The 9995-nt window shown below is 39.7% G+C and overlaps 1 non-coding gene and 2 pseudogenes across 1 annotated transcript; 2 read left to right on the top strand and 1 right to left on the bottom strand.

Moving 5' to 3' along the window:
• Window positions 1-82: 82 nt before the first annotated feature.
• On the top strand, window positions 83-521 carry LOC126955577 (WD repeat-containing protein 43-like; annotated as a pseudogene).
• Window positions 522-4145: 3624 nt separating this feature from the next.
• The window catches only part of LOC126955519 (cytoplasmic phosphatidylinositol transfer protein 1-like), a 45826-nt pseudogene continuing 39976 nt past the window's right edge, over window positions 4146-9995 (top strand).
• On the bottom strand, window positions 7006-7146 carry LOC126945471 (small Cajal body-specific RNA 20). Its single transcript, XR_007722459.1, has one exon. It is a non-coding gene; the product is annotated as a small Cajal body-specific RNA 20 (non-coding RNA).

Raw genomic sequence — 9995 nt, 5'->3', positions numbered from 1 at the left:
ACTCTGCCTCAAAAATATAAAAATACAAATTAATACATAAACAATAATTTAAAAAAACAGTTCATGCATCATACCTGTCCACATGCCTGACCTGGTACCCCAGGTAGGGACACTCCACCAGTTAATGGAAAGCAGAGTAAAAACTTTTCAGAAACTTTCACACCTTCATGGAAAGCTTATTCTTCTAATTACACAAGTAACAGCAACAACAACAACAACAAAAAACCAAAACAAAAACAAAGGGAACAACTTCCCCTGGACAGAAAGGAACGTTAATGTATGAAGAAGAATCTTCAGAAGAGGAGTCTGATGATGAAATAGCAGATAAGGATTCTGATGATACTCGGGATGAAGATGAGGAAAAAAGTGAAAGTGGAAAAGATGAGGATGTTGATGAAGAGGAAGATGAGGATGCTTAAGGAAAAGATGAAGAAAATGGTGAGGACAGAGATATGGCAAGTGAAAAAGAATTACATGGAGATTCTGATTTAGACCCTGAAAATGAAAGTGAAGGAGAATGAAGACAGAAAAGTAAGCGGGTCAAATTATCTAAACGCTGGTTCACCTTGCCCAGTGCTGCCAAGTCCTCCTGGGGAGGGTTGCCTCTGTGCCAGGATGCTGAGGACCACTGCAAATTTCCAAATTCATAACGGTGGATCCCATGCCACCTTGCTGTCCTGAGCATCTAAGACTTCACTGTGTAAATAAGAGCATTTCGTTCAAATGCTAATAAACTTTACACAGTATATAGACACATTTTCTGAAATGCACTGACATCAGTGTCCAATATATGGTATATTTTTATAAGATAATATCCTAGTATGATTGGTTATATCAAGAATTGGCATAAGTGCAAATAAAGATGTTTCCCACAGGGTTTGAAGAACTGGACTGTTGTGAAGGAGTCAGCTCTTATCTCAGGTTGGTATCTTTCATCAAATTCAGATTCAAAGCATCATTAATAAAAATTTTTTTAATTTGGTACATTTAATTTGGTTTGTTTTCATGAAATATGAAGAGATAACTAAAAACTGGAGTAAAAATGATTGTAATTTTTAAAAATCATCAATATCACTAGTTTGTCTACTAATGGGTAATGTGACTTGAGTAATATTAAATATTTGGAGTGCTTCCCAAAAATAACCACTTATTTTTTAAGCTGTCACGTGAAGTATTTTTTTAAAACAAAACAAAAATTATGACAATTAAAAAACTAAAGACTTAACCACATTAAGGATTTTTCTTGACTGCAAATTGCTAGTAAAGAATCATCAGTGTACGAATTAGAAGTGCTTGTTATCTGAAACTCTTTTAAAAATTCAATTTATACCTGCTTTTGAAGAGATTTTCATTTTTATTTAAATTACTAATGGATCAAAGAACAATTGTCTATTTTTTTCTCTTTGGTTTTTAAATATTAATGATAACCTTATTAGAATTTTTTCCAAAGAATATATTTTTATAATTAATAATTTAGTTTTTTTCTTCCTTTTCATTACCTACTCTTGGCAATGATAGGTTATCTGTTTAACTTTAAAAAATAATAAACCTGATTCAATTTTTTTTTTTTTTTTTTTTTTTGAGATGGAGTTTTGCTCTTTTTGCCCAGGCTGGAGTTCAATGGCACAATCTCGGCTCACCACAACCTCCGCCTCCCAGGTTCAAGAGATTCTCCTGCCTCAGTCTCCTGAGTAGCTGGGACTACTGGTGCACACCACCATGCCTGGCTAATTTTTGTATTTTTAGTAGAGACGAGGTTTCACCATCCATGTTGGTCAGACTGGTCTTGAACTCCCGACCTCAGGTGATCCGCCTGCCTCAGCCTCCCAAAGTGCTGGGATTACAGGCATGAGCCACCACACCCAGCTGTGATTCAAGATTTTTTGCATATGTATGAATAAGTATTTTGGTGTGCTGCAAAAGCCTTTTCAAATTATCAATAGTTTGTTTGTTTGTTTTTGTTTTTTTTTTAAGAATGAGCCAATATTGGCTTAGTGCTCACTAGAGGACCTGCAGATGGAAGCTCACCTCTAAGGATAGGGCTGGGCAGATGGATTGATTTTTTCCCCACCTGTGAATATGTAAAACAAAACCATTATCTCTGAGGGACATTTTAATATCAATGGCAGAACAGAGATTTGTGTGCTCAACTTAAGAGCTGGAGTCATATAAGCATCTTGGGAAAGCAAGTTTCAACCAGCTACTGGTGTCATGTACAGTTATATTTGTCTATAAATGGAGCTGTTTGTGGCAATTTAATACCATTCTCTTTGTAAAGTGAATAAATATTCATCTTTCAGAAAAAGAAGTGATGTTGTGAAGAACTTTTTTTCAAAGATAAGATAGGTAACAGAGTATTAATATGATAATAAAATGATGCAGTAAAAAGTGAAAAACTGATTAGATAGAATATTTGCTGAACGGCTGTCCTTGATAGACAAGAGGAGTGAGGATCCATATGTATGTGGACTAACTGGCTCAGCTAACATGGAGAGTTTATCTACTACGGGAATAAGCAGGAAGCTGGAGTGAGTGGGAAGAGATGCTAGCAGGTGGGTAAGGCAAGGGTGGATGTCTAGGGAACTTCTAAGTACTTTCTTTCTTCAGTGAAACAAGAAAAGCATCAGCAGAGTGAAGATAGAGAGGAACAATTGAAAATTTAAGAAGAATGTAGACAGAGTGGGTCTTTTGGCCGGGCACAGTGGCTCACACCTGTAATCCCAGCACTTTGGGAGGCCAAGGCAGGTGAATCACTTGAGCTCAGGAGTTCAAGACCGGCCTGGCCAACATGGTGAAACCCCATCTCTACTAAAAATACAAAAATGAACCAGGCGCAGGCATGTAATCCCAACTACTCGAGAGTGTAGCGTGATTACCAGGTACCACTGTCAAGGTCCAATTTGTGGTTCAAAGTTGTGAATGTAAAATAAGACCAATCAGCAGAGTGTTAATATGGAAAATAAGACCAATCAGCAGAGTGTTATGTGTTAATATGAGAATACTTATTTTTAAAAACTTAGGCACTCTCGATGATTCATATGGGAAAAAGGAAAAGCTAGAGAAAAACAAGGTACCTAAACATATTTCATGAACAAATGATATACAACAGACTTGACAAATAAGATAACTCCTTATAGTATAGAATCTATGAAAGCTACAATTTTTAACAAGCTTGTTGAAATGTTTTTCACAGAATCTACTAATTTTTAGACATTGAAAATGATGGATTTCTGATACGTGCCCAGGATTTAAATTAGTTTTTAATTTAAATAAATTTTTAAAATTTATTTTGTTTAATGAGACAGGGTTGTTCTATGTTGCCCAGCTGGTCTTGAATTCCTGGACTCAAGCAATCCTCCTGCCTTGGCCTCCCAGAGTGCTGGAATTTACAGACGTGAGCTACCACACTCAGCCACGTGATATAAATGCTAAAAACCAAGTTACCAAAAAGATTATACCTCAATTATATTCCACTTTGACAAAAATGTTAATATTATTAAATATATTTAATATTTTGTATATTAGACATGTGAACTTTTAGAAACAGAAATTTTTTGTCTACATGTCAGCACCATGGATTAATGACAAAACCAACTGCATTTGGCTTTACTTCCACATCAAGAAATTTCTTAATCTTGAACACCAATCTCGCACATTAATGTGATAAAAGAAATCTTTACAAATGGGAAATCGGTAAAGGAAGGTGTCATGCAGTTGTCATTGACAATGGAACAAACAAGGTTCTGAGTGGCTTAAGAATCACAGCCATATGTTTAGTTCACATCGTTTGGTTATGTGTGCTCAGGAAGTAATTATAGCAGAGGGTAAAGTAACAGAATTGTCGGCTGTGGCAGCAAGATTGGGGTCACATTCATCATTCTTCTGCAGCGAAAGACAACAACATGACATGTAAGAGATTATAGAGCTGCCTGATAATGTACTCACATAACATGGTCAAACAATGAGAAAGAGTAGTTACTGAAGAAAGAAAAAGAAAAAACAGTTACTTGTTCAAAAGAAAGCCTTAGCATTATACTTTGCAGAGATGAATACCTACAGCACAGAATTCACTCACAAAGAGTCCCTTGCAGAGAAAGGGGTTTGTTGGCTGGAGAGTCCCATGAGAGGGTAAGTATTGCCTGATGATGCCTGCCGCGGGGAGCTTCAAGTCATGCCGCTCCACCAAAGGTGCTGGCATTGGCGTGTGTGCAGTGAGTGAGAACTGAGATGCAGATGGAAATTCGGAGCTTTTGCTAACCTGAAAGCCGGTTACATTGCTCCACTGGTACTTTTCCAAACCCAAGACTTAAGGATAAATTTTGTCCACATAATTATATACATCATGTGCATACATTTTTTTTTCCTTTTAAACAAGGTCTTGCTCTGTCTTCCAGGTGGGAATGCAGTGTCACGATCATACCTCCTGGGTTCACTGCCTATAATCACCTCCCAGATTCAAGTGATCCTCCTGCCTCAGCCTCCCAAGTAGCTAGGACTACAGCCATGCCACCACATGCGGCTAATTTTTTAATTGTTAGTAGCGGCTGGGCATAGTGGCTCACACTTCTCATTCCAGCACTTTGAAAAGCTAAGGCAGGCAGATTACTTGAGTCCAGGAGTTTGAGGTCAGCCTGGGCAACATGGCAAAACCTCACTTCTACTAAAAATACAAAAAATTATCCAGGTGTGGTGGTGCGCACCTGTAGTCCCCTCTACTCAGGAGGCTAAGATAGGAGGATCACTTGAGCCAAGGGGGTCAAGGCTATAGTGAGCTGTGATCACACCACTGCACTCAGCCTGGGCAACAGAGTGAGACTTGGTCTCAAAAAATAATATAATAACTTCTAGTACAGGTGGGATCTCACCATGTTGCCCAAGCTTAAATTTTTTAAAACCAAAAACATGAGCACAACAATATTCAGTATTTTTCTGTAATCAGGCAAAAAAAGCTTAAATTTGTGGAACTCCCTCAGTGAAATTTCACAACTACCAATCTTTAAAGGCGGAATACGAAGAGTAGATAAGTCTTTAGTTGGCTACAATTCAGAGGTGAGAACATCCAACAACTTGGTGGCAAGATGGCTACATGGCAACAAACATTATATCCGCTCACTGCCCTTAGCTGAAACAAGCATCTCCTTAGTAGGCAAAGGTACAGTCTGAAGAATCTGCAAAGGTACAAGCAGACCAGCAGCTAAGATCTAGGTAGGAGGTATTGTGCCTGGGCCATAATGTCAAACTTCTAAAATATTACTACAAAAACTTTAATATGAAATTATAGTAATAATTATGCTTATTGATCTTATTTTGATCAACTGGATGTACCTTGGTATTAAAATGTGTATATATATATTTTTGAGACAGAGTCTGGCTCTGTCGCCCAGGCTGGAGTGCAGTGGCACGATCTCGGCTCACTGCAACTTCCTCCTCCCAGGTTCAAGCGATTCTCCTGTCTCAGTCTCCCGAGTAGTTGGGATTACAGGCACCCACCGCCACACCCAGCTAATTTTTTGTATTTTTATTTTTATTTTTATTTTATTTTATTTTATTTTTTTTGAGACGGAGTCTAGTTTTGTCGCCCAGGCTGGAGTGCAGTGGCGCGATCTCGGCTCACTGCAAGCTCCACCTCCCGGGTTCACGCCATTCTCCTGGCTCAGCCTCCCGAGTAGCTGGGACTACAGGCGCCCACCACCGCGCCTGGCTAATTTTTTGTATTTTTAGTAGAGACGGGGTTTCACTGTGATCTCGATCTCCTGACCTCGTGATCCGCCCGCCTCGGCCTCCCAAAGTGCTGGGATTACAGGCGTGAGCCACCGCGCCCGACAATTTTTTGTATTTTTAGTAGAGACAGGTTTTTGCCATGTTGGTCAGGCTGATCTCAAACTCCTGACCTCAAGTGATCCACCCACCTGGGCCTTCCAAAGTGCTGGGATTACAGGCTTGAGCCACTACACCGGGCCATTAAAATTTATCCTTTGATGGTTACATTTGCCTTCAGCCTCAGTTCCACTGAATATTAATTTCAATAGTCAACTTTTTACATTTGGCCAGAATGTAGGTGGTGCTCTTCTACTTTGTAGGTAAATAAACCATGTGTGCATTGCACAAATACAAAATGAGAAGAAAACTGGCCAAAATGTTGACCAATTAACTGGGTGCCAGTAAATTCTTTTCTTCTTTGTACATATTTTTTCTGTTTCTTCAAATATATCTATAGCTAGATCTAAATACAGATGAGTAGGTTGGTAGGTAGGTAGATAGATTTAAGAAGATAAACAAATTCTCTTTTTGCAAAAAACAGTTATGTAACAGATATCTTTTAAATGCAGATTTTAACAACTCTGCTATTACATTTTATTACAAATGAGCCTGTTGAAATTGTTTTGAACATTATGATAGCCTGGGCAACATAGTGAGACACCATCTCTACAAAAATGTTTTAAAATTAAAATTAGCCAGGTGTGGGGACATGGGCCTAAAGTCCTGGCTACTTGGCAGGCTGAAGCAGGAGGATTAGCTGAGCCTAACGGTTCGAGGCTGCAGCCAGCCATGATTGTGCCGCTGCACTCCAGGCTGGGAAACACAGTAAGACCCCATCTCTTAAAAATAAAATAAAATAAAATATTGTAACACTGCACAAATTCTGACTTTTGGAGTTCACGCTGGGGTTCTACAATGATTTTAAATCACCCAGATCTTGGCTTTTGCATCATTATGTTTGCAATGGGGATCAGAGATTGAGTATTCATTCAGTTAATTAACAACCTAACTATTGCAAATAGGGGAGGAGAAAATTTACATCTACTACCTTATTGCAAAGACAGGTTTAGGCCACTTGGCAATTGTAGTTTAAGAGAAAATAATGGGAACCGAAATGCTGAGTATGAAAGTGAGATCAATGAGAACATCACCCAATCTAAGTTTCCCAAGTAACTGATTCCAACCAGGAACTTTTCTGTGAAAAAACTGGGTTTTTGTTTTGTTTTGTTTTGTTTTGTTTTCTACAAATGTCTGGGGTAGGAAAACAAGGTTTCCCAGCACATGGCAGTCTTAAAAATGATCCTCAAGATCTGATCTTTGCCTTCAGCCTTGGCTGAGGAAGAAAGGGACCCCCCCGCCGTACTCACCCACCGTGGGAGAGAGGACCTGAAAATTTATTTTTTTAAAAAAAATACACAACTCTATAATATATGGAAAAATGATAATTCTACCTATGTCATGGAAATGTCTAAAAAATAAAAATGAATTAAACATGTTAAAGTATAAAAGAAAAGAGAGAAAAGAAAAAAACATATGAAAAGTAAAGATAAAAGAAAAAACAAAAAATATGTATTTGGTCTTAGGGTAGAAAATAATCTTTTTTTTTTTTTTTTTTTTTTTTTTTTTTTTTTGAGACGGAGTCTCGCTCTGTAGCCCAGGCTGGAGTGCAGTGGCTGGATATCAGCTCACTGCAAGCTCCACCTCCCAGATTCACACCATTCTCCGGCCTCAGCCTCCCGAGTAGCTGGGACTACAGGCGCCCGCCACCTCGCCCAGCTAGTTTTTTGTATTTTTTAGTAAAGACGGGGTTTCACCGTGTTAGCCAGGATGGTCTCGATCTCCTGACCTCGTGATCCGCCCGTCTCGGCCTCCCAAAGTGCTGGGATTACAGGCTTGAGCCACCGCGCCCGGCCTGAAAATAATCTTTTTAGGCAGGACAAAACGAGCCCACTAAAGTAGTAAGGGAAATAAAGAAACAGTAAATTTTCCTTGCATGACATACAAGGATGTATGCTGCAGAAATATTTATAATAGCAAAAAATAGAATACTACAAGCTAAACATCCACCACTAAACAAATTATGATACAGTCATAGAATGGAATACTATGTACCCATTAAAAAGAATGAAATATATCTGAATGTCCTGGCATGGAAAGTGCTGCAAAATATGTTGTTTAAGGCCGGGCGCAGTGGCTCACACCTGTAATCCCAGCACTTTGGGAGGCTGAGGTGGGCAGATCACGAGGTCAGGAGATTGAGACCATCCTGGCTAACACGGTGAAACCCTGTCTCTACTAAAAGTACAAAAAATTAGCTGGGCGTGGTGGCAGGTGCCTGTAGTCCCAGCTACTCGGGAGGCTGAGGCAGGAGAATGGCGTGAACCCGGGAGGTGGAGCTTGCAGTGAGCTGAGATCACACCACTGCACTCCAGCCTGGGCGACGGAGCGAGACTCCGTCCCCCGCTCCCCCCACAAAAAAATATATATATTGTTTGATTTAAAAAGGCGTTACAAAAAATAAGTATAGTAATGATTTTGTTTTAATAAAAAATGCACAGAGGTGTGTATGTATAAATGAATCTATATGTAATAAGAATACTATTTTGAAAACAGTAAATGTAGTCCTTATTTCCTCTATAAATCATATTCCCCTACAGTCCTATCATCTTACGGCTACAGGGAAAGGAGTTGAAATGCTGCATTCACATGGGGAATGATATGACCTGACCATACAGAAAGGGGAAAAACTAGAGAAAGCCCTTCATCTTCTAGAGATGGAGCAAAGATTTGACTAACAAAGGCCAGTCCATTATCAGACTGTATAGAGGTGGGAAGGCCAAACTGAGGAATTATGTCTGACAAAAGAGAAGAAATGACCGCGGTGGCCTTTTCAGACCCTGTGGGAAAAGCCTCTACCCATCCAGTGAAAGTGTCTACCAGACATGTTTCCGGACTTGAGGCATGTAAGTAAAGTGCAGAAGAGCCAGAGGTTCCCACCTGCTCAGGGGAGCAGGACATGCTGCAAGGACTTAAGAAATGGCAGGGACTTTGAGCCAGAATGCAGCAGCCACAGGACCAGAGACTATGGTGGAGTCCTAGCTCAACAACAGCAGATGCTAACACATACCAAAGACCAGGTGGGACTAGTTCTGTCACTGATGATTTAGTGAGAACATAGGTTGACACACACAGGGAAAAGCAAAGGACATCTCAGCTGGAGACAAGCAAGAACTCAGAGGACAGCAGGTGTATCTTGCCTCCATCACCTCCCAATCCCCAGATACACTTCTCCCATCACATGAGACAAGTCAGCTTTCCTCCACACCCAGATGCCTCTGGGGGAGGAGCCAGGAGTGGAGAGAAATCTTACAAGTCTGAGTTAACCTGAAATGGGTGTAACCAGAAGAAACTGAGCCAACATATATTGTCAAACAGATGTTCCAACCACAGCATCCATTGCTACCCATGCATAGAAGCTATACATTTTTGGCATAATATGAATTATAGACTATTACATTTACACCAAATTACAGTGGAAATTTGAAACTCATTTTGAAGATTCAACGAACATGACTTAGTGGTAGTCTGGATATTAAAGTGTTAGAGAAAGGAAGAAGTCATTTATGGCCCACAGATATCTAGTTTGCGTGCTGAACAGGAGATAATACCATTAACCAAGATCTAAATATAGAATAGAGAACACTTGACATAGAAATAATAGGAAAAAAAAATTAACCAATCTAATTTTGAATCTGTTGAATTTAAGGGTCTTTGGCACATCCTGGTAAATGTTTCAGGAGGCAGCTGGAAATTCTGATTCAGAAAAAGGTTTTGAAAGTCCATCATCAGGAACAGGTAGAATTACTGTGCTTCTGTAGTCAACCCTCCATAAATTTTTTTTGTTTTTTGAGACAGAGTCTGGCTCTGTTGCCCAGAATGGAATACAGTGGCAAACCTGGCTTACTGTAGCCTCAAACTCTTGGGCTCAAGCCATTCTTCCACCTCAGTCTCCCAAGTACCTGGGACTACAAACACACACCACCACACCTGGCTAATTTATTTTATTTTATTTTTTATAGAGATAGGGTCTCACTTTTTTGCCCAGGCTGGTCTTGAACTCCTGGACTCAAGGGATCCTCCTGCTTCACCTTCCCAAAGTGCTGGGATTACAGACTTGAGCTACCATGCCCAGCCCAACTCTCTGTAATTAAGCTCTAACTGGGTGGTAATCTCAT

Source organism: Macaca thibetana, chromosome 1 (genome assembly GCF_024542745.1).
Source record: "Macaca thibetana thibetana isolate TM-01 chromosome 1, ASM2454274v1, whole genome shotgun sequence".
Classification (NCBI taxonomy): domain Eukaryota; kingdom Metazoa; phylum Chordata; class Mammalia; order Primates; family Cercopithecidae; genus Macaca; species Macaca thibetana.
This window is presented reverse-complemented; position numbering and strand designations above follow the sequence as displayed.